We start from the raw sequence: 25,409 nt of genomic DNA on the forward strand, positions 1-25,409 counted from the left end.
GGGCGCGCAGACTGGGGCTGTGCGGGCTGCGGCCCCGGGAGGCGCCGCCAGGGAGCGCGCCTGCACCTGCCTGTGCGCGCCCAGGGGCGGGCGGGGGCTCCAGGGTGCGTGGCGGAAGACAGCGATCGCCCCCTCGCTCGCGCTCCCCGAGTGTGCCTCGGTGCCAGGGCTGGACAGAGACGGGGTCCCCTCGCGTCCACAGTCGGGGTGACCTCACAAGGGGCGAGGCGCGGCCAGGCAGGGCCAGGTGCGGGCCGCGTGCACTGCGGCCCATTGGGTTTCCAAAGAGGGGGGATGGGAGACGGGTCACAGTTCCAGGCCCCTCCACAAGCCCTGTCCCTGCCATCACAAAAGAATTAGGACCACCACTGAAGAGGCTACATTTCCTGACGCTGCGCCGGGGACCTTATACACCTGTAGTGATACAGACTAACAGGTACGAGTTGTGCACCGTTTCTTACCGCCCCATCTCACGGATGAGACAACTGAGATTCGAATAGGAAGTAAAGACCCACCCAAGATCCCAGCTAGGTAGCGGCAGAAGCTCGAGGGGAGGGCTGTAACCTGGAGCCTACAGTGTGCCCTAAACCCCGGGTTTAAGGCTATCTGGACCTTACTGCGGCCTGTCCTAGTTCTTGCCAGCATCTGTCCTTTGCCGGCCAAGTTGAGGCCCCGTTAAGAAAACTGGAGGGCAAGAGTCAGCGAACCCAACTGCCCATTTCCTTGAAGGAATCTGGCCTGAGTCCCTAAGTCTGAATTTCCCCAAAGGTGAGCATTTCCTGTGTTGTCTTCACAACTGTGGGCACCTTCCCCCTAGCACCCCCTTGACCCCCTACCTGAAAGTTTTTTCTCTAAGATCTTACAATTTCTCTAAAGTGACTCCCTTATTTTACATCTCCTTCTTAACTGTAAACTGAAAGAGAAAGCTGTTGCTAATCCTGTAAATTAAAACGTACACGATTTTCAGTGAGGAGCTACATGTAAGTGTAAAAACAAATGTGATTATTTATTTATTTATTTAAAATGTGTGTTTATTTATTTTCAGGGGAGGGGCAAAGGGAGGGGGAGACAGAAGCCCAAGGAGGCTTTGTACTGTCCGTGCAGAGCCCTACGTGGGGCTGGAACTCACCAACGGGTATGATCATGACCTGAACTGAAACCAAGATTCCCACGCTTAACGGAATGAGCCATCCAGGTGCCCCGAATGTGATTTTTAAAAATGCTATTGAATGAGCCTATACTATTGCCTACCAGAGACCAGGAACCAAAGGCCTTCTCTTTCCTAAAAAAATAAATAATAAATAAAGGGAAAAATCAGCAACCATTTGAAATTTTCAAGACAGCCAAGTGCCCAACTGAGCCTTTCTAACTTCATGTACCCAGGAGGCTGGAGAGATCAATGAAATGGAATAGCTTTGCTACTATGTGATACATGAAGCCTAATACAAAGGGGCAGCACACAGAAATCACAGCATCTCACACTTGGGAAACAGAAAACCAGATGAAATCTAAAAATTCCTTCTAGTGCAAACTCTGCCCTCATCATTAAGACTCTGGAAAAGGTTTAAGTATGGAAGGACCAAGAGTTCTTCTATAAAAACAAGGTAACCTTTAGGAGAGTTTGTTCACCCATTTATTGTTTGTGCTTGGGACATTTAAAATGAGGCTTTTGGAAAAATAGTAAATGGAGACCCCATGTAACCACGTGATCAAAGTTAATATCCCCAATATAGGGACAGGACTGACATCCATATCTCCTATTACAAACTGAAAAAGACACAGCAATTCTCAGGGGTTCCTACCTGCAATGCAGTGCCTGTGTCTAATCATGAAGAAACATCAGGGCAGCCCCACCCGAAGAAATGGTCCAAAGTAACTATCAAGGTCAAGAAAGAAAAGGACTGAACACTACTTCAGATTAAAGGACACTAAAGACATAAAACAATTAGGTGCCCTGAGTGATCCTGGGTTCTGAACCAGGAAGAAAATTAGCTATAAGGACGTGGTTGGGGGAATTGGAGGAGATTTGAATAGAGATGGTGGTTTAATATTATATCACTATTAAGTTTCCTGATTTTGATAATTGTGCTTTGGTTGTGTAAGTGAATGTCTTTGTTCTTAGAAAAAAAATGCACAGACTTATTTAGAGATAAAGGGGTATGATATCTGCAATCAACTCTCAAATGCTTTTTGAAGAACTTATGTTTATGTATAGGGGTGTGTGTGTGTGTGTGTGTGTGTGTGTGTGTGTGTGTGTGTGTTTGGATAGGTGGGTGGATAAGAAACAAAGCCAATGAGAAAAATGTGGAATCAAGCGAGGCAAAGGGCTTCTTTGAGAAGTTCCTCATATAACTCTTGCAACTTCTCCATATGTCTGAAATGATTACAAAATAGAGTGGCTTTTGTTTTCCACAGAACAAGCCAGGCTTCAGAACGCTCCAGGATATAGATAACAACCACAGCACCCTTTGGCTCCACTTTTTGTTAAGAGAGTCCCAAGTTCACGTCCACTCCCTGTTTCACCCCTAATTCTACCTCCATCTTCCTCTAGTTATAAGCCAAGAGCCTTCACCATTGTGACCTATCCTTCCCCATTTTCTTCATTTACAGGGGATCTTGGACTCCCTAAGTGCCTCTTGTCTTTCTGTTCCAGGTAGAAGGTCTCCTACTCCCTTGAACCAAACTTTAACAGGTTGTCATTTTGCTACTTAAAAAAAAATGCCAGCTCTGTCTGAAGTTTCAAACATCCTTCCCTTGGCTCAAACAAGTTAAGCCCAGTTCTCCAACTTAAGTTAGAGAACTTCCTCACCACCTCCACATCGTATCCTGAGTCCTGTTTACCAGCCCTGGGGCACAGGGCCTTGGTGTTGAAGTCTGATCTTTCCACAGCCCATGCCCCCCAGAGGTCAGGAGCCCTCACCTCTGCTGTTGCTTGAGAGTCATTTATCTGGGTGTCCAAGCACCCTGACTGTCCCTTCAGTTTCCAAAGTTCCCTCCCAGTTTCCCCCAACCACCTGGACACTCTCCTGATAGAATTCCCAGTGCTCTGACAAGACAGCCCAGAATCCTGTCCCGGGTACCCAGTATAATCCCCCCCATCTCCCCTTTTGGAAGGCAGTAGGATTATATGCAAATGAAGTGATGATCCACAGAAAAGCAAGCAAAGTTCATGAGTGCCGGCAGATTTCTCTTTCTGGCCTTGGCTTCACTTGAGTTTACAGCTACGCTTAATTGCCTCACCATGTACCCATTCCCCAAAAGTGCTGCATGAATCTCTCAACCCGAGTCAAAAATCTGTTTCACGCTAACTCAGCCCCAGTGCGGAGCTCTGAGGCATGAATGACGTGCAGAGATTTGCAAAAGCAAAACTCCTCCATTGCCCAGGTAATGGGCTCTCATCTCAGCCTCCGAGTGACTGGGAAGATACCTTCCTAACTGTTGTATAACCCTTCTCATCAATTCATGCCATTCTGCGTTGATTGGAGCACCGTGCACTCAACTAGATCAACCATGACCATTCAGGTGAACTTGTACCTATAAATGTAACTCCGACTCTGGGTTTCTTTTCCCTGACACCTGCCTTGAACAACCAAAAACTTAAAAATTAGTAACATGAACTTTGCTCCCCCAGACTAATTCTGTCTGGTGAATCGAAGCCACTCTGGATTTCACTTCTCAGAGTGTCCTTGGACCAGCAGCATTCATATCACCCATAATTTGCTAGAAATGTACATTCTTGCCCCCCCCAACCTATGGGATCAGAAACGCTGGTAGTGATGCACAACAATCCAGGTTTGAACACGGTTTTCTGGTGATTCTGATGAGCAGTAACGTGTACAAGCCCCTCAGTTGGTATAGTCAGTTACCGTGGCTTTGCCAGAGCTGAGTGAAGTCAGGCACTCTCCCCCTACTGTCAGGCCTGTTCTGTATTCTGAACAGTCTTCCCTGATCATCAGGGACACTGAGCTGGTTGCTCACCCACGTCCGAGGTTGTGAGTAAGACCCAGAAGCAACGTGGGAATCACTGGAATTCTGAACATAATTGGGTTTCAAAGGCTCCAATGCAGAGAGACACCAATAGATATCAGAAGGTAGGCTGGGGGTGGGCAAACCTACAAGTGGGAGACTGAAAGGAGGAGGGGGAGAAGGACCCAGGAATGCATGCTGGAGAATCCAGCTCAGCACTGAGGCGAGACAGATGGGCAGGAATGGGGCAGACTCAATGGTTCCCATTTGACCAAGTCCTCCTGGAAAGGGCCATGGCATCGATGAGAGACTAATCACTAGTCTTTGGCGCACCTGCTAAAAGCGGCCCATGATAAAGGTACAGTACCTTCCTGGAAGGAAAGTACAAAGAATGAGATCTGAATATTCAGAGACTGGCAGTACTGGGCAGGGCTCTGCCCCCCAGGTAAGGGGACCCCACCACGGCTGCCCTAGATGGGCTGCAGCCGGGCTCTTGAACCTTCTTTCCATTCCTGCCTCCACACCACTGAAGGACTTTTCAAGTACCTGATCTTACCTGGGACTGAAAAACCCGCGGGGCCGGGGGCCACTAACTGAATCACTCAGTAAGTACACATAGAGGACACACCAGTGTGAGCCACGATTCAGGTGCAAGGGATCTAAGTCTGAAAAAAATATTTGGGGAAATCATCCTAGAGAGGGTCAGACTTCGGGTGGTTTGAAACCATTGTGTTTAAGGATGGGGACATGTCTCTAGGTGGGATTGTATTTTCCTTCAAAGAGGGATCACTATGGGGACATGCAGGCCACATGGACAGGGCTGATCCACCAATAGCTTTTGTGGCTAAGAGCAGGATGCTTGCCGTGCGTCCCGGCTCTGCTGTCTGCCAGCCACGGGCTCTTAGGCAAGGTCCATGACCCCTATGGCTTCAGCTGCCTCATCGGAAAGATAAGAATGATCCCAGTATCTAATTAATGGGGTTGTTATCTCTGCATCTGACTTGTTCAGAGACACTCTGTAAGTATCAATGATGGTGGCGATAACAAGAATTTGTTTTCCTAAGGTTTGAAATTGGGGAAAGGGTGTATGCCTACTGCTCCCAGTTAAAGTGATAATCTAGATCAACAATTCCTCTAATAATCACAGACATGCAATTGGAGTCCTTTGTATGATGCATGACAATAAGGTATACCTTTCCAGGTAGGTCAGTATTAGTATAATTAGTATAGATAGGAAATCTAGTTCACATTCCTAAAGACATAACTACTTTCTCTTTAGATCCAAATAGATTTGTCTTCTGAAAGAAATAGCCTATGAGGATTTGGAAGGAGGAAGAGGGTTAGGTATCTTAATAACTCTAGAGATTGTCCAGAGAACAACAAAAGTGTGTAAGGACCTGAGAATGTGTGCAACATGAACAACAGGACGTAGCACAGGCACGATACCACCTTCCATACCTGACACAGAGTGGGTCCTCCATTCGTGTTTGATGCTTAAGAACTTAGAGGATCCAGGGTGCCTGGATGGCTCAGCCAGCTGAGTGTCTGACTTCGGCTCAGGCAGTAGTCTCATGGTTTGTGAGTTCAAGCCCCGCAAGGGCCTCCGTGCTGACAGTGCTTTGGATCCTCTATCTCCCTCTCTCTCTCTGCCCCTTACACACACACACACACACACACACACACACTCTTTCTCTCTGTCTCTCTCTCAAAAATAAGCATTAAAAATAAGAACTTGGAGGGTCCATTTGGAAGAGGAAGTAACTGATCATGTGCAGGTAGAGGTCAGGGTTGAGAGAGATTCCCAGAGACAGATTTCAGCTCGATACAAAGAACTTGGTGCCAGCATGTCCAGGAACAGACCAGGCTGTCTCAAAAAGTCCTGAGGATTTCCCAGCACGGAAAGTTTCCGCAGAGGCACTTGGACCAGCTGCCAGGATTGGGACTGCAGAACACAGTGTGAATTGGATGAGAGTCCAAACTAGATAAGAGGTCTGATTTCCGTCCTGATGCTGCTGTTCTTTGATTCTGCACTGCCTGTGTGTTTTCACAAGGGAACAAATGTGGACAGGGGAAGGACGGTTGACTGGTAGTTGAGAGACAGAAGCTCCTATCCTGCCCTTCCCATCGGTGACCTTTGAGCAAGTCATTTGTCCTCACCCACAGTTACTCATTTGCAAGTCGTTGTCTTTCAGTTCATTCAGTCACAGCATAACACGGCAAGCTGCTTCATGCTCTGGGCTTGGATCTTTGTGTTCCTTCCACCTGATAAGCCTCACACTTCTGACGTCATACCAGGCTCCGGTCACCTCCAGCCCATGCTCAGCTCGATGTAACCATATGCGGTGGGTGTGGGTTTCACATCACAACAAGAGCAAGTCCTGCTGCTAGCCCCCATTCAGAACCCTGCCCCCCGCCACTTTCAGGCAAATGGATATGAATCCAGAGATTCCTCTGGAAACCATTTCATGTGTAAAACCTCATTACAGGGGCGCCTGGGTGGCTCAGTCAGTTAAGCGTCTGACTTCGGCTCGGGTCATGGGCTCAGGTCATGATCTCACGGTTCATGGGTTCGAGCCCTGCGTCAGTCTCTGAGCTGACAGCTAGCTCAGAGCCTGCAGCCTCTTTTCAGATTCTGTGTCTCCCTCTTTCTCTGACCCTCCCCTGTTCATGTCGTCTCTCTCTCAAAAATAAATAAAACATTTAAAAAATTAAAAAAATAAAATAAAACCTCATTACATTCAGAACCGTATTTGTGTTGTGCTCCTCAAATAGAGTCTATTTGAAATTCCCAATAGATCTTACACAATAGCCACTTAGCAAGGCTTGCAGAGAAAGGCCCAGAAGTCTCAGTCACTGTTACCTTGTCCTGCCATCCTACTTGAGTTTGCGACCCCTCCCCCTACTTGCCAGGGTCCTCCCTGCCACCTCATTGAGATGTCACTACGTCTTGCTTTGGATCCCAGCTGGACAGTCTGTGCATTGCCTCTCCATTTTCTCCAGGAGGCCAGCAAACCCTAGAAGGCACTCTAGCTTTCCCTTTGTTACCCTTTGTGCCCCACTCATGGGCCCAGAGAAGTTTCCAGTATCTAAGCTCAGCAGATGGACCATGATAAAGTAGGGGGTTCTCTCTAGTCCACCTCGGGCTGCCATGTCTACCCAGTTTCCACCCATTGCGGTAATGCACGAAAGCTCTGTTGTGAGGCTTGTTGGATTCTTGCTGGGAGCTGCATTGGTCTTGCTGGATGGCACGGCCACGGCGAGGAAATGGCAGATGTTTGCACAGCTCCTGCCATGAAGCGAAACTGGTATCTCCTTCTATTATTGGCTCATGTTGGGAATGGGACCACTGTCATTGATTAGGCCTCACAATGTTCCAAATCAACCGATATTCCCCACACAGCTACCCCATAAGGAAAAGCATATTCCTGCCCCTGCATAAAGGATTTTAGATCAAAGCGCTGCAGATGTTTGTCAAAAGGCTCTTCTAATGAGCTTTGCAGACCCAAGACATAAGGGGGCTAAGAACACAAGAGTTACAATTAACTCCAGCCGGAGAAGAAGAGCCTAACTTAGAGATAAGAAACAGACAAGGAACGGACATAAGTTGCTACATGTAACTTTGCTAACTGGAGCCACAAATACCCTCCTTTGTACTGACTTCAGTTATGAGGATGGATAAATAAAACTAGAAACCCAGGCGCAAGGCCAACACACCCAGGGCCCCCATTATGCTCACATCAAAGAAGGGGCTTTCTCTAGCAACTTGTTAACAAGCATTCTTTCTCTTTTGGTTAATGAGCTGGATAAAATAATTCCCAGCCTATCTATATACAATTTCACCCATGTTTTAATTTTAACGTTACTAACATAAATAATATGTATATTATCCTGTTTTTTACTAAGAATATCTTGTTATTCTCTTGGTCATAAAATTTACTTAACCTCACTGTAAGTGCATTACATGATGCATACATTACTCGGTTATAACTCGTTAATTAAAAACAAAGTCATAATTATTGGCCAAAACCCAACCTGTACAAAATAAGATAGGTTTGTTACTTTCTTAATCTTGGGGACTGATGCCAAGAATAAGTTGGGATGGTTCTACAAAAATACTTCTGTAAACTTGTTTCTGTACACCTCTGATGATTACAGCACCTTATCACTAAGAATTAGAAACTGTAAACAATTCCTATTTTCTGATGTCATGTTATTGCTTGACCAATAAAAAAGACACCAAAGCAGACAGAGCGGAGATGCCTGACTGGTGACCAAGAAAGAAACTTGTGGCTCTCTCACTCTCTCACGCCAACACCGTCCATCCTTCAGGGGACCCTGGACTTGCTGGAGCTGGACTCCGGCAGATTCTAGTGTCTCAGAGACGGCTGGGATCATTCTTCTTTCCTCCTGGACCCCAAACGCCAAAGAAGTTCTTGCTCACCCTTCCACATCTCATAACAAGCTGTCTCCAACTTTCCTTCGTCTACCGACATGAGAGGGTCATTTTCTAAATATGCTGGTGGCAGTGGTGCTGGTGAAGAGAGTTGGTTTGGAATCAGCTGCTGGTACCTTCTGCTGGACCTTGAACCACCATTGGGCAGGTAACACCCAGCAGCGCTTTATACAGAGTCAACACTAGCATGAACCACGCCTTTGGGGGGGAGTATAAAAAGGTGTCATCTCTGGGTTGGAAAATTATAAATGATGTCCCTTTACTGTTCTAAGACTCCAGGACCAGGATTAATGGGCGCACCCCCATATCGGGCCAACCCAAGCTGGTCATCGGCCAAGTTTCTCCACACTCTTCCTCCAGGGCAGGTGTGCTGGCTGGCCGCTGACCTCCACGGATGCCCAAGGGGGTGTTGATCCTTTCAGCCCTATTCACATAAAAGCCTTTACCCACCTAAACTCACCTGTGAGACGCATACTGAAGTGCATTTGCCTGCAAGTTGTTTATCAATGCTGAAGAAGTAGGGGAGAGACAGTGTAATGCATCTCGTTAGACCTGCCAAGAGTCAACCTTTGATGCTGTAGACCATTGTGTGTCCTCTTCTGGAAAGGATGCCAAGACGAGTCGGAGCAGTTTCAAGTTGAATGCCAGATCTGCCGTTTATAGCAGGGTCACTTTTAGAATCTAGTTTCCTTCATTCACGGCGGGGGTAATAATAGTATATGCCACGTGAGATTCATGGGCCGATTAATGTAAATATACACAGGGCACTGTAAACCCCTTTAAACCTGAAGGCATCTAAAACTGTTTCTCTTTAGACATTATCATATTGCAACTATATGCCTCTGTAACTGAATTATCTAACTCTGGAATGTATACATGCACCATGTATCTGACCATCTATTCGAAATAAATACCACTTGAGGTTTTTTTACAGTTCAGTGATGGTAATTTAGCTGCTAAATAGCCCATTGCCAGTAGGGGGCAGCAGTGTACATCTGTTCCCTATCAGTGGGGACACTTGCTTTTCAAAGTGCAGAGCCAGGGTCACACAAGGAGTATTCATGTCTTCTTGCAGGGTACACTCCCTCCGTCTGGATTCCAGAATCCTATCTTTGCAGACCATTTCCTGGATATACCAAAACAGCACACAGGACAGATTCTTGTTTCTCTTTTTGTGATTTTGTATCTGTTGAGGTTTGGTCATTTGGATGTGTGTTCCTCTTTGCTTTAAAAAAAGATTCCATATTGGTGAGCTAGATTTATCTGTTGTTTTCTATTGCATTTAACTTTTCTTATGTGTTACTGCTATATTCTCAGCCATGATTTAATCTATTTGACAGGAAAAAATCAATTATTGAATATATAATAAAATAGTGGTCATGGTCAGTGACACAGCTGTAAGAAATCAAAACACACAGGTTGAAGAGCTTTGCTGATAACCTGCAAATATGCCGGCAAAGGTAACCATAATAATAATTTACATTTACTGAGCACTTAATTGTGCCAGCCACAGATTATGATTTGATTTAATCTTCCCAAAACCTCAGTAAAGTGAGGATCATTGTCCCCATTCTACAGATGAAAAACTGAGGCTCTGAGAGGGGAAGGTAGCTTGAGCCTCCTCCCAGTGTATGGCCTTTTTAAATAGTTCTTTTATTTTTTTGCTTGCCTTTTTAGTCTACATTTTTTATCCAAAAAAAATTCCCAAATTCCATTTTCTCCTGCTTTCCTTTTTTTTTTAAAGTTTCTGTTTAATGTTTATTTATTTTTTTGAGAGAGAGAGACAGACAGAGTACATGGGGGAGGGGGAGGGACACACACACACACACACACACACACACACACACACACACACACACTTCAAACTAGGCTCCAGCCTCTGAGCTGTCAGCACTGAGCCCAACTAGCTGGCTCCCTGGAACTCAGGAACCTTGAGATCAAGACCTGCGATGCCTAACCAATTGAGCCACCCAGGTGCCCCCTGCTTTTCTTTCAGAGAATGTAGCACTTTCCCCAGGAAGGAGGAACTCCTTGTAGGAAGCTTCTTTTCCTAAGATGAGCCTCTGCAGACTCAGGAGCCAGGGCCCCTGCAGGACAGTAATGTCCGAGGACTGTGACTTCACGTGGGCCAAACAACCCCACGCGCACGGTCGCTAACAGGTAATATTTCAAAACGGAAAAGGAAAGAATCAAACTGCCCTGATCGTGTTTTGTTTGCCATGGGAATATATGCAGAAATACTTACGGCAGAAGGAATTTGAGACCAAGGGAGCCGTGATTACTGTTGTCACTGCTATTGTTATCCTTTCCCCCAGAACTTAACCCCCTGGACTTCCCTTAGGCTCAGAGCAGCAATGTTTGGGGGTAATTACAGGAAGGGGTTCCGAATCCTTTCTCCCTCCCTCCTCTTTCTCTGACCCCAATGGCACCCCCCCTTTTTTTTCGAAGCTTCTTGGCTTTCTCCTGCCCTTCTGATCCATTTCCTTCTTTTCTTGTTTCGGTCCCACATTGCTGTCTCCAATGGAACAGCATCCGTTTCCCAAACCAGGTCCTCTTGGGACCCTTCCTAGACTTCCCTTCCTTCCTTATGTTGAATCAGCTGACAAGTCGCCCAAAACTCTTATGCGGCCACTTTGGCAGACCCCGCAGGAAGGCTCCCTGAGCCGTGTGTCATCCCGTGGCCGTGGCCTGATGGGGCCCGGTGCGGCCTGACTTCCACCAAACAGGTGGTGCCCTGCCATCTGGAAGCCGAGCTAAAGTGGGCAGCACAGTGTGTGCGCAGCCTGCGGGCTCCGTCACCTGGTCACAAAGTGCATCAACAGTCCCACACCCGCTCTGCAGCCTCAGGGATGTTGGAAAGCGGAATGCCGGCCGTCCGGAATGCCCGCAGTGCCAGGGCCCCAGCGGCCATCCGCTGTGCTGGAGTCCTGAGCCCCTGCCTTCTGACCGTGGCAGAGTTGGCCGCTCACATGGTGTTAACGGTGTTAGTTGTAGTTTGTTGGTGTAGACCTAACTCCAGTTCTGCTCAAAATGTGTTCTTCTAGCCCTCCAGGGACTCAGAAAGCTTATATCCTGTTTTCATGACTTTTGTTTAAAATAAAGTCCTGGGGGTGCCGGAGTGGTTAAGTTGCTTCAGCATCCGATCTCGGGGTGCACAAGTTCGAGTCCCGCATCAGGCTCTGCACCAACAGTGGCGCCTCCTTGGAATTCTCTGTCTCTCACTCTCTCTGTCCCTTCCCTGCTTGTACTGTCTCTGTCTCTCTCAAAATAAATAAATAAACGTTAAAAAGAAATAAATAAATAGGGGTGCCTGCATGGCTCAGTAGGTTAGCATCTGACTTCGACTCAGGTCATGATCTCTCAGTTGGTGAGTTCAAGCCTGCATCAGGCTGTGTGCTGACAGCTCAGAGCCTGGAGCCTGCTTCACATTCTGTGTCTCTCTCTCTGTCACTCCCTCACTCATGCTCTGTCTCTCTCTGTCTCTCAAAAATAAATAAAATATCAAAAATTTTTAAAAAGTAATAAATAAAATAAAGTTCTGCCCAATCATTACTTGGCCAGAAAAAGTGATTGGAGACAACAAATTTTCAAAGATAGGCATCTGGAAGTGGTCATCTCACATGGGTGGGTCTGTAACCAGTGGTGGATGAAATATGGAGAGTCCCCCGCCATCCCAGCAGCCCCCAAGAGATCACACTGATTTTCTAGGGAATGACACTATGCTAATAAGACAGAGTAAGCAAGAAGGACAAGATACCCTGCTATCACCCGTCGATGCAAGTGGGTCAAAGATAAATTCCGTTAAATGCAAGGATCTGCCACCTTCGCGATATTCGAGGGAGACCAGTATTCTCAAGTTTGTTGGGATATAAACTTCAAGGAGAAAAATAAGATGTTGCGCCCTGCCCCCCATCCAACTAAAAGGCAAAACGCTTGGTGGGAATATTGAAAGTCTCATCTCATTTACTGGATGACCTCTAAGGTGGCTGACTGAGTAGGACTGAGCTAGGAGGGTCCTCAATTCCTCCAGGCTGCAATGCAAACAGATTCACCTCTTGATTCTTAAGGGTCAGGGTCTCAGGGGACCTGAGTTTGAGTCCCGCATCAGACTCTGCACCAACAATATGGAGCCTGCTTGGGATTCTCTCTCTCTCTCCCTCTCTCTGTCCCTCCCCTGCTTGTACTGTCTCTGTCTCTCTCAAAATAAATAAATAAACATTAAAAAGAAATAAATAAATAGGGGTGCCTGCGTGGTTCAGTAGGTTAGCATCTGACTTTGATTCAGGTCATGATCTCTCAGTTGGTGAGTTCAAGTCCAAGGTCAAAGCCTGATGGATGATGAATAGAGCCTACAGAGAGAGCCGTGAAGGAAAATCACTGGGTTTTGGAGCCCACCATGTCCTCTTCTTTAAGAAAATCTTCTTTGGAAAAATAGTGTTTGGCTTGCTATGGAACCCTATAATAGAGGCTAAAGCCCTTACCCAAAGACCAGCGCCTTATAAATGGAGGTGTCTACCCTGACCTGGATGTTGTCTGGCTCTTCAAGCAATAAAGTCAGGTGTAATCAGCAGCACACTGTTGACAAGAGGGAACACATTTGTGGGATCCCATTGGAGCAGATCCTGAAGGCATCAATTCATTGCATGAACAGAGGTTATACCCCTAGGATGCCTCTACTGATACGCTGACATCTTCTCTTCTGCCCACACCCCCAGCCATGTAAGGAGCTTATGGTAAACTGAGGAAGACAAAAAGCTTAAACATAATTTAAATGTGCCTTCATGTTGTGGTTTGTGTATACAATGGGTTACTACTTGGCAGTGAGAAACAATAAAATCCTGCCATTTGCAACAACATGGATGGAATTAGAAGGTCTTACGCTGAGTGAAATAAGTCAGGCAGAGAAAGACGGACATCATATGTTTTCACTCATAAGTGGGATTTGAAAAACTTAACAGAAGACCATGGGGAAAGGGAAGGGGAAAAAATAGTTACAAACAGAGAGGGAGGAAGGCAAACCATAAGGGACTCTTAAATACAGAGAACAAACTGGGGGGTTGTGGGGGTGGGGGAGGGAAAGTGGGTGATGGGCATTGAGGAGGGCACTTGTTGGAATGAGCACTGGGTGTTGTGTGGAAGTCAATTTCACAATAAATTACATTTTAAAAAATAACAACAAAATTAAGTAAATAAATAAAAATAAGTGTGCCTTCTTGAGTTGGAAGTGGACAGCTGTGGAGTCACAGCCCCAGCTGGCAGTAACTGTCAAGGACCCTGGGGAGTAAAAAACTATGTCCAGGACAGAACCTGAAACAGCACATCTCAACGTCCACTTTGCATGGGGTGGGAAAGAAGGCCTGGTGTGTGAAAATGTTTCGGGAATTGGGAGGGAAAAGTTGGAATCCGGAGACAAGGGGGTCTAGAGAAGATGAAGGTGGAGGGCCATCTCAGAATGGGGCCAAGTTGTGGGAATATTATGTCCTGTGAATGTTGACTGAAGACAATCCCTGGAACCCCCAAAATGAAGGTTCTCAGTGACGAAAAATAAAAAAGGAAACCCACTCCAGAGCTGTCAGTCCGTCTCCTGTTCACCAACCCCACTTTTTGCTTAATGGGCCATGAGTCAAGTGGCTGGAGAGGCAGGGGTGAAAGCGAGGCATGGCCCTGATGGGATTTCTTCTCACCACTGGACAGGCTGGCCTCCTGCACTGCTGAGGGTCCAAATCACCCATGGTAGCAACCAACCTTGAATCCCGTTCTTGCACCATACCCTGAGGATGAGGCTGACACCATCAGAAGGTGTATTATCATGGAGGGGACTGAAAATCGCCCCCTGTGGAAAAGATGCCTACATTGGGTAAGAATTCTCTTCTCTGCCTTGCGTGCTCCTTCCCGCAACACAGGCTGCCTGAGGTATTGCTATAGATGGAATATGTGCCTCTCTCTCCACCAGAGAATCCAGATGCTGAAATCTTAATGCCCAGTGTGATCATACTGGGAGACGGAACCTTTGGGAAGTGATTAGCTCATGCGGGTGGAGCCCTTATGAACGAGATTAACGCCTTTAGGAAAGAGGTCCACGAGAGAATTCCCTAACCCTTTTCTTCATGTGAGGCCACCGCAAGAGGTCCTCTGTAACCTGAAAGATGGCCTTCAGCTGCCCATGCTGGCCCTCCGATCTTGGACTTCCAGCCTCCAGAGATAAAGAAGAAAAATAAGTGAGAAATAAATTTTTACATTGTAGAAACTGCCAAGTTGTGGTATTTTGTTAGTAGCCCAAATAGACTAAGACCCCATCATGATATCTAAACAGTGTTGCTTCTATGGCGCCTGGGTGGCTCAGTCGGTTAAGCGTCCAACTTCAGCTCAGGTCATGATCTTGCGATCCATGAGTTCTAGCCCTGCATTGGGCTCTGAGCTGCCAGCACAGAGCCCGAAGTCTGCTTTGGATTCTAGGTCTCTCTCTCTCTCTCTCTGCTCCTCCCCCGCTCACTCTCTGTCTCTCAAAAATGAATAAATATTTTTTAAAAATTTAAAGAGTGTTGCTTCTGAATAACAATAACAACAACGCCAAGGGCACACGCATGAAAATGAAGGCTGTGAGAGCATTCCTCGCTTTTACCACCACCTCACCACCTGCAAGCAACTGGCTTCTAGAAGCACTCAGTTCCAGGACTGGCTGGAAAGTGATGCTTGGTTAGATGAGGGTGTGTTGTTCCTGATGTGGTTATTTGCTCTGAACTGACGACCGTATTGGGCACTGATTCTCCCACAGTCAGAATGTATTATTCTAAGATCCACAGGATGGACGGATGTGAGAGTGGCATTTCTTAACATCCCATCTAATAATCCACTCATAATAGTTTGCTTCTCATCTTTTCAACAGTTGTTCTACTAGTTCAGAGGTCTGAGATCCCACGGACAAAATTAGTCCACCGCAGGGCAAAACTGTTGCTCCTCATGTCCCTGGGTAAACAGGCAAAAGAGAAAAGGAGGATCACCGTGTTGACAGAGGAGATTAGATTGGTTATCAAGGAGAAACGGACTTCCTGTTAAATTAGGCACACAGTGGGAGAACATTCCTCAAACCAAGAAATCCTGTGGAATGGCTCTATATCATGCCTATATCAAGTGGTCAGAGTCAATGGAGACCATGGGAACCAATGTAGCAGGGACCTCCCTAAGATTCATGCCCCTTGGGAACGAAGGTTTCAGTTTCCCCCTGAATAAGTAGCCCTAACCTGCTGAGGCATTGGCTGAAGACCCAGGGGACACAGAACTGGCAGCAGAGTAAGGAAGACAGAAATGGCAAATACTGAATAAAGCCACACAACTGGATGTAGAAATGAACACCGTGGGGATGACATGTGTCTGCTCACCATGCTGTGTCCTATCTTACCTTCTCCTCCCTTTTCCTACTATTTAAATGGGGCTTGGTTAGAATTCTGCCAGTAGGTTACAGCAAAACAACCCAGGCAGAGACTGAACTAAATGAAGAAAGACTGGCGTCCAGAGGCAATGGCTGACCCTGGTAACATTTGGGGGTCTGCTTTGGGGGTGAGGTGAATATGTGATTCACATGAGTGAAGGCTTCATGACAATCATGAAGGCAATTTTTGCTGTTGTTGCAGTGGTCTGAAAGTTCACAGGCAGGAAGAAGTGCATTCATGGGTGTGGAGGAGCCACAGGTGTGGTCTGTGGCGAGCCCTGGATAATGGCTCCATCTAGTCCATTCCAAATCCCTTGTGTTGGCTCAGATTCTACTGCAAGCTGGAGGCTGAGAAACCCAGGCTGCCCCTCCCAGCATCCTTCTCGCACACATTCTCTGCATGACCTCACCACCCTAGACCTCTCTCAGAAAGAATGGGGTAAGAGGTGTCTAAACCCTGATTCGGGATATGTTTTCAGCTGCAATATTGAGTTCAGGGATGTCAGAGTCAGAAGAATGAGAATGTGAATCACCTCATCGATTACTGAATCCTGACTTCCCAGAGCGGAGCCTCAGCATCCCGTATACGGAATGACAGCCTCCCCCTGGAAGGATCTGTGTGAGAAATAAGTGAGATCATGAGTGTAAACCACCTAGTCCAGTACCCGGCACCCATCGCCAGACATTGGTTCCTAATCCCTCAACAATCGACAGATCTGTTTGCAGTTTGGCAACCGGTCAAACATTTTCCAGAAATACAGTGAATAAAAAAAAAAGAGTGCAGCATTGGAGGAACGATAAGGAAAGAATTCATGATACTATCTAACAGGGCATGAAGCCAGGGAAAAGATCACAGCAATCCGGTGTCTTTTTGGAGTCAGAAAGTTATCTGGGCAAAAGCCCCGCTAGAACGTGGGGTTAGTATCCCGCCGAAACTTCGGGGCTGCATCACAACTGTAACCAGATGGGGTCGTTACGTTGTTTGCAGACCGCAGACCGTGTTCTCGTGGAGCTCCCTGCTTCCTCTACCCTCTTGATCTATTTCCCTCTTGGAGTAGAAAGTGCTATTTAATCCATAGCAATTACCTACTGTGTTCTTTTCTCTCTTTTTTTTTTAGCATTTTCCAAGTGAGAGTTCCTAAAATATGTTGTTACATGCTCTCCACTTTCATGTTAAAGCGGAACTGTTTGAAACGCTTGTTCTCAAAATTCATTCCCAGCGCTAACCTCCAGCAGGAAAACAATAAAAATGTAAACCTCGTTTCTTCACAGTGGAAACCACCACTTTGGAAACAATGAAGTGAAGTTAGCGTTCAGGGCTGGCTGTCCCACTGATGCTATTGTTCTCGAAATGTTGGTACCTGATAAACCAGAACAGAACAAGAAAGCTATTCATTGTGGAGTAACAAAATATGCAATGTGTGATATATTAGTGATACAACCAGCTCAGTGCTTCCCATACACAAGGACGAGAAAGGAAGTTCACCTTTGAGAATGGGTTTAGAAGAAAGAAGGAATCTGTTTGCTCTTTAATTAATGTATTTCATGAGCCCAGTGAAAGGTATATGTAATCCTTAAATATTTGCTGACCATATTCATTTGTTTTTTCTAATTTAACTCAAAATATAAAAACAATGAGCAGATGCTTAGGTATATACCAATATAAATACAGTACATAGATATTGTTTAATATATATATTAATTCCACCCATTAGTGAGTGATAAGGAGGAGGTAATGGAAGAACAGAAGATAAAAGAGAGGAAAAACAGAGTTAGATGGTTAAAAAGAAGGGCAATGGAGGTATTAAAAGCAAAGAGGAAGGGAATTATCATGGGCATATGAACAAAGGGAGAAAGAGAAGGAAAGAAAAAGAGAAACAGTGCTAAATAATCTGAATCTGAATTTTAGGTCCTGGGAGTGGATCGTGAGTGTGGGAATGAAGCTGCCCATTTCTCTTTCCTCCCTCCTTGCCACATCGGTGAGTTCACCTCAGTGTGAACAATAAACTCTTGCTCACTAATTGAATGAGGATCAGGAAACATCACAGCACCACACAAGGTCACTTGCAAAGACCTTGGACCAGTCCATAGGCATAGTTCAACCTATCGTGGTTCTTCCCTGGAATAAAGAACTCACTTCTCAAGGCAGTTAGAGATAGCTTTGTTCTAACAGAGTAAATCCTCAGTCTGTGTCCGCCAACAGTCCAGCCTTGGAGACCAGACTCAGCGCGTCTAATCTCTCTTCTACAGGACAGCCCGTGGGAAGTCAGCTCTGTGTGCCCTTCAAGGTCACCTTGAAACCCTGTTGGCTCCTCACACCATCTTCTCTTTTCCTTTTCCAAGTCTGGCTCATTCTCTGTGTGTGGTCTGAACACCACAAAGGAAAGGGGCTGCTGTCTCCCTCATTCTAGAGCCTTCCAGTGAGATGCTGTATCTTGAATTCCAATTAGGCAGCCATGTGGCGTTGGCAGAGCTCACCATGGAAGGACAGTTTACACTTTGCATGCCTCACACGAAAAAACAGTTTCCTTCCCCTTCTGTGGGCACAGAGCTCTGAAAACGTGTTCACACAGGATAAGGACATTTGTCTTTGTCTCCGTCTCAGCCGCCTTGGTGCACCAATTCTCTTTCCCCTAGGGATGTTCCCCAGCATTCTTTTCCTCCTGCATCGGCCCTTCCCAAGGGTCCCGCTGGACTCGTGGTTATCGCCAGGGTATTAGGAGCCTCTACACCCGCTGCCCTCTTTAACGGTCTTCCTCCAAACCGTTTCCAGACCACGCTTCCTCCTCCTGCATAGCATTCCGGTGAAGAGGGCAAATACGGAGTCAGACGCCTCATGACGCAATTGCACGGACCCAGGCAACTGAACTAACCCTCATCCTTCCTCCTGTAAAATAGGAATAATAATGATGCCAACCTCTTGGCATCCCTGTGAGTTATAGCCATACGTGTAAACCCTAGAATAGGACAGGACTGGGCAGTCAGGAAGTGCTCGGAGAGCGTCAGGTTCTATTACGCCGCTTACTCTGGTTCTGCCTCTTAAAAAAGCCCACGTGATTTATAAAGTCACACCGAGGATCAGCTGACCATTGGCCACATGTGCCATGTGCGGGATTCCTTAATGTTGGGCTCGTGAAATGTGCAAAATTCTGTGGGTATAAGCAGTTTTTCTCTCTTATTCTCAACTCTGGCAGCATATAAGAATCATCTGGAAAGCTTTTTTTTTTTTTCTTAATTTTTTTTTTTTTTTTTTTGAGAGCAGGAAAGGGGCAGAGAGCAAGGGAGACCAAGGATCTGAAGCAGGCTCCTGGCTCTGCACTGACAACAGAGAGCCGATGCGGGGCTCAAACTCACAAACTACAAGATCACAACCTGAGCTGAAGTCAGATGCTTAACCAGCTGAGCCACCCAGGCGCCCCGTATCTGGAAAGCTTTGAAAAACTACTGATACCCGGGCTCCTTCGTGCATCAGATAATTCTGACACCAGTAGTCTGGGGTGGGGCTCAGGCGTTGCTTCCCAAGTGTTCTCCTGGGCATCGGTGAGAGCCACTGCTGCATAGGAAGGTCCCTAATCAGAACGGGCAGCAGATCATGTTGTGGTTTAAAACCCAACAACAAAACCAAAACGTATGTCAAACATCTCCTTTCTAAAACCTTCCATCCCATGGGTCTAAAGTGAAGCCAGGGGCCTGTACATTTCCAAAAGGTGGTTCTGGTGTGTTCTGGAGACCACGGGCCAGCAAATTTTCATCACATTTGTGATGAAGAAAGGTTGGCTCCCAAATGGAGGTCTGAGGTGTGGCTTCTGTGGGGAATAAGGTTTGCCCCCTTCCACACCTCTATCTGGACCCAGAATGCTTGCACTCAGCCCCCCAGGAGTGGGGGTTGGGGCAGCCCTGGGTGGAAGGGGCCACCAGGAATGGAGAGAGCCCTGGGGCATCTGGCTCTTTCTTTCCCAATTGGACCAATCAAGAAGTAGTAATGCTTGCATCACTGAGAATGAGAAACATCAGGAGGAATGGTTGGAGCGTTGATATCCCTTCTTTATCTTTATCCAAGATATTGTAGGTTGACAGACGCAGCCTGAAGAAAGTTGTTTCTGTCAACATATGCATCTGAGACCAGAGTTTCAACAGTAACTGATAAACATTAAATCCAGGATGAAGTAGATTACGGTCACCTCATTTCACACCGCTTCAAATATAAATGTGTCAATCGACAAGCTTTTATAAAAGAAAAACTATACTCAAATGAAGTAGAATAGACTGTTGTGTTGTTCTGTATTTTTATCTATTCGCATTCTTTAATGTATTCTCTTTTTCAGGGAGACGTTTAGAGAGCAACATGATTTTACTTCCTGTCTTTCTTAAGATGAGTTTCCATTGCTCTGAAATTATTCTTCTCATATTTATGACGGGACAATGTCTGTTTTTCAGTGAAATGATGGCATATTTGCTTGCTCATTTGTCTTTAATTATGTTGCCTTGAAAAATAAAGAATTGGTAACTCTGTGTTACTGCACTGTGAATCCCCTCCATCTTTTTGAAAACCAATCTGTGAAATCCCAGAGTCTGGGAAACAAGTGGTTTCTACTAAGTGCTCTTCGAAGTACTTAAATAATATTCAAATAAAGAAAGTATACAGAGAACTGAAGCAATATACAAACAGTAGGTGTGGAGTGAGGTGCCCCCGAAAGGTTTTTGCATGTGGAAATTTGACAGCCAAACTAGAGATAATTGAATTTTTAAAGGGAAATTTCTTTACCCAAATAGATCTGTAACTAGTGACACATCATAATCAAAGGAAGAACCAAACAATTAAATTAGGCGGAAGTGAGGACTAGTGAACTTAAAAAGTGCTCCTTTGGGAGCATCTGGTTGGCTCAGGCAGTTAAGCATCCAACTCGGGCTCAGGTCATGATCTTGCGATTCATGAATTCAGACACAGTGTGGGGCTCTGTGCTGACAGCTTGAAGCCTGGAGCCCGCTTTGGATTCTATGCCTCCCTCTCTCTCTGCCCCTCCCCTGATCCTACTCTGTTTCTTTCTCTCTTTCAAAAATAAACATTAAAAAAATTTCTTTAGAAAAAAGAAAAGTGCTCTTTTGGAATAATTAAACAAAACAGGGAAGACTATACTATCTTAGATAAATGATGGATGGATGGATGGATGGTGGGTGGGTTGGAGGGACAGATGGATGTATGTGGATGAATGGATGGATGGATGGATGATGAAGAAAAGAATGGGGGCTAGAAACCGGAAGACTAGAAAGATTTTGGAAGAGGGAGACTATGAGATGAAGAGGAGGAGGAGGGGACAAGAAATATGAGAGAGTGTGTAGATAGCATGGAGGAAAGGACACAGAGCTATTCTACAAATGAACTAAATGGTCCTCATGTCCTCAGTTTCCTCATCTGAAAACAAGTGAATTAGTTCCAATTATCTCTAATCTCCTCTCCAGTGGTGGCATTCTCTATGTCTAAGGAGAGGTAGATAAAGAAGACAGAAAAGGTAGAAAAACAGAAGAAAAGAGGTTCAGTAGTTCCAAAGTGTTAAGCTATGTGTTAATTCCTGTAACAGATTACAACCTTAGTGACCTAAAACATCACTTTACTCCCTTACTGTTCTAGAAGCCGGAGTCCTAAAATCCAGGCAGCCCTCCTGTGTAATTCTCATGCAAGCTTTGATTCAGAGACATGAGCCCCTTTCATGTTTCGGCCCTCGCTTCATCTATTTGTGGTTCCAAAGAATGCCTTTGGGACACAGCTGTCAGATTTAGCAAATACAAATACAAGATGCTCTATTAACTTTAAATAACAGATAATCAGTACATAGTATTTTTCGTGTAAGTATGCTCCCAATATTGTATGCAGCATAACAATGCTAAAAAAATATATATATATGTTGCGTATCTGCCATTTAAAATGAACTAGCTGCCCTCTATTTCATCTGGCAACCTTCCTGAGGAGAGTGTACCCATTTCAAACAGGCAGACGGGATACCAAACATGGATAATCCAAAGCACTGTCAGCACGGAGCCCCATGTGGGGTTCAAACTCACAAACCATGAGACTACTGCCTGAGCTGAAGTCAGACACTCAGCTGGCTGAGCCATCCAGGCACCCTGGATCCTCTAAGTTTATGGTCCAGGCCAAGATGAAAGTTTGTTCATCAGCAACAACTTCCACGCTGGAGCTACGCTCAGGCCAGTTTCTTCCCCATTATTCTGCCAGAGACTCTGGTGCCTTGTAACCTGCTTCAAATGTGACGCTGAGCACGTTGCCACTCTTTATAATTCTCGCAAACTCCCTCATGTTGCCTGGGAGACCCTGTCCCCAACCCACCCCGCAGCCTCCTGTGTCACTCACTGCTCCTCTTCCCTAACTCCCTCCACACAGTCTTCCTCCAGCCCCTCCCATAAATCTTGGAGCCAACATAGGGTGCATCTGCACTTGCATTGTCACTGAGAGAAGGAGAAATGCCATGATCAAAATGAGCTGAATGGCTTCTAAGTTAACATCGAGGACCAAGCAGGAAGGGCCGCAAGTAAATCCTCTTCCTCTCTGGTGAATTTCCTGTTTCTTTCCTGTTCGCTGCGGATTCAGAGTCCCGGGTCTTTGACTGACTCAAGCAGATTTTGAGAGCATCTCCAAAAGCTTAAAAAAGAAACTGAATACGAAAAATAGTGCAAAATATGAATTTGTTTAAGGGAGGGTGGTTTTTAGGCTTCCGTTTATAAAATGGTCTGACCCAGTTTTCAACTAGGTCAAGATGTGGTACACTGAGTTAAATCAGGAAAGGCACAAATTACCCTAGAGCAGAGGAAGATTTTGGTGAGGTCACTTCCGGGCTGGCTGCTCCTTTAGCTGGAGTGGAACTTGCCTTTCCAGTTGAGGGAGTGTCCTGCCCCCAGGAAAAGTGAACTCATGGTTTTCCCATCCTCCTCCCAACTATGACCAGGCCCCCCCATCCCTTCCTGTTTTAATGACTTGGAGTGACCCCAAATGGTTTGCATTGTGGTGTTTTTCATCTTTCATCTTTTCAGTCTCCTTTTTCTTTTTTTCTTAGCAAAGTAAGAAGTAAAGACCCTGGAAATTTTAAAAATCTAACGATTTTCATTTTTATTTCCTTCTGTATTTTCTCTGGCACCATAAATGGTAAATATGTTTTGCCCCATTGACCTGATCATTTCCCTGAGCATCTACCAATGAGTAAATTAATTGGACTTTTCTCTTATGACCATTCTTGGTTGTTGGATTATTTTTCCCTAACTTCCCTTACTTGGTTTTGTTGGGCTTTGAAATATGAGCCCGCTTGATTTCCTGTAAATATTTGTTCTTTAAAAAAAAATAAGCTTCATTTTATTCTCACCCTATAAACTTTGAATTTTCTCATTCCCGTTAGACATTTCTGATCAATTTCTCTTTTTTTTTTTCTGTTGAAACTTTGTTTCTCAATTGTCTTTCGTGTATCTTTCCCTTTCCTCCCCTGCCAGCAAAATGGTCTTATCAGCCTTCCTAGTTTTTATACCTTTAATTCCTCCTGACTCATTTCCTACCCTCTTTTCTCCTTTGGGTCTATGCCTCAATTTTCCCCTTTGAAGTTTTCTTTCGTTTCTTCTTTTTTTTCTTTACATCATCGTGTTCCTGTAAATCTCCTAAAAGCAAGTGGGACATTGGGACATTGACCTGCCTTTCCTGTCCCCTTCTTACACTCTCACACACAAACCCGGGTCTCAGCCTCACTCACTCCCTGAGCTCAGTCTTACCTCTTTTCTCTAACTTACCTCCTACTGTTCCTCCAAGGCCCCTGCAGGAAGTCACCCTCCCCCCACCTTCCTGGCCAGGTCAGTCAAATGTCCTCTCTGCTTCTGTCACCCCCTGGATTTAACTTCCTTATTGATAAAAATTCAAGGTGGGATTGTCAATTGACGTGTTCTTTTTTCCTCTTTAGCTTTTTGTAGAGAGAAAGAGAGAGAGAGAGAGAGAGAGCAAGGGAGAGGGGCAAAAGGAGAGGGGTGGGCTGGAGAGAGAATCTTAACCAAGCTCCATGTCCAGCGTGGAGCCTGACGCTGAGCTTGATCCCATGACCTTGAGGTCATGACCTGAGCCAAAACCCAGAGTCATATGCTCAACCAACTGAGCCACCAATGCACCCTTAACTGACCTGTTTTTTTTTTTATTTCAGATATAACAACATAGGAAAAGAGTGCCTAAAGCAAATGTGCATTATATTGAACAACTATTTTTAAAAACCCAGAGAGCCTCCCCCTGGGTTAGCACACCTCAAAATTGCTTGTATCCTTTTTGTCACTTCTAAAGATAACGGTTACCCTTGCCCTTAAGGCTACAATCACTTCCTGACTCTACTTCAGAGTTTTACCACTTTTGTAGGCTTTCTTAGGCAACAACATTTACTTTTTCCTGATTTCGAATTTTATAGAAATGGGATCATCCCGTGGGGAGAGCGTGAAGATCACTGCCTTGTGTCTTCATTCCTGCACTCAGTGCTGTGACTGAGATTCTGGGCTATTGCAGTTAGCTGTGGTTTTGCTTATTTTCCCTTCTTCTGTCTAGATTTTCCATTGCATAGGACAGCACACAATTTATTCATTCACTCCAAAGTTGACGGACCAGTCTGTAACTACTGTACGCATCACGGCTGCACACATTCTTATACAAGAATGCATTTCTCCAGGTCAGGAATGAGGAAGAATCGTTGAGTCACAGAGGACGCTTCTGTTCAGCTTTGGTTGGAAATGCCACATGGTCTTCCAGAGAGGTGGTAGCAATTTACATATCCGCTTGCAGCCTTTGGAAATTCCATTTAATTGATTCCGAGCCTCACCTTCTTCGCCAATCTGATGGGCAGGAATGGGCATTTTCATCTCTATGTGCCAAGAGCTACCCAATTAACTGATTTCTAGAGGGTGTTCCCATGCATTTATTAATTCATAAAACTCCCTATGTTTTTTGTTTCATTCCAGAATTATGCCATGTCTGAAAATTTTCCAAGATCTACCTTAGGGGAACTTGGATTAAGCGTGCACCGATGACAACTACTCTGGAAACTTGTTTTCTGTGACATGAAAAAGCTTTGCTCCACCAGCACTCCTGGAGCACCGGCGTAGTCTGCACCTTTGTGCGCAGCAGAGGGAAGGGGGCTGTGGCACATCCCGTGTCTCCAGCCCGCAGATAAAGGGTGGTCAGCACGCCACATTCCTGGGCTCAGGAGGGGCCTTTCCATCCTGCCCTCATGTTCCAGCAGTTCTGGAATCAAGAGATCTGGGCTTTCCAGGGACTTTCTGTGGAATCCTGCTACCCCTGGAGGCAGGATGCAAGCAGATTCACTCTTTTCTACCTACCTCATGGGGCCCCTCCTGAAATTCCCATCCCCATCAATTAATAGATGCTCACAGTAAATCTTCTAAAGTTACACGTTTTTATGGATTGATGTTTTTTTATTTTAATGTTTATTTATTTTTGAGAGAGAGAGAAAGAGAGAAGGGGAGGGCCAGAGAGAAGGGGGGCACAGAGGATCCAAAGTGGGCTCTGCATTAACA

The 25,409-nt window shown here is 45.6% G+C and overlaps 1 long non-coding RNA gene across 2 annotated transcripts; it reads left to right on the forward strand.

Moving 5' to 3' along the window:
* The first annotated feature begins 250 nt into the window (after positions 1 to 250).
* Positions 251 to 25,282, forward strand: LOC115286338. Of its 2 annotated transcripts, XR_003906007.1 has the most exons (3): positions 251 to 436; positions 14,114 to 14,276; positions 14,373 to 14,638. It is a non-coding gene; the product is annotated as an uncharacterized LOC115286338 (long non-coding RNA). The 2 variants fall into 2 exon arrangements; XR_003906006.1 differs by lacking the exons at positions 14,114 to 14,276; positions 14,373 to 14,638 and adding an exon at positions 24,834 to 25,282.
* Positions 25,283 to 25,409: the final 127 nt, after the last annotated feature.

Source organism: Suricata suricatta, chromosome 3, assembly GCF_006229205.1.
Source record: "Suricata suricatta isolate VVHF042 chromosome 3, meerkat_22Aug2017_6uvM2_HiC, whole genome shotgun sequence".
Classification (NCBI taxonomy): Eukaryota; Metazoa; Chordata; class Mammalia; order Carnivora; family Herpestidae; genus Suricata; species Suricata suricatta.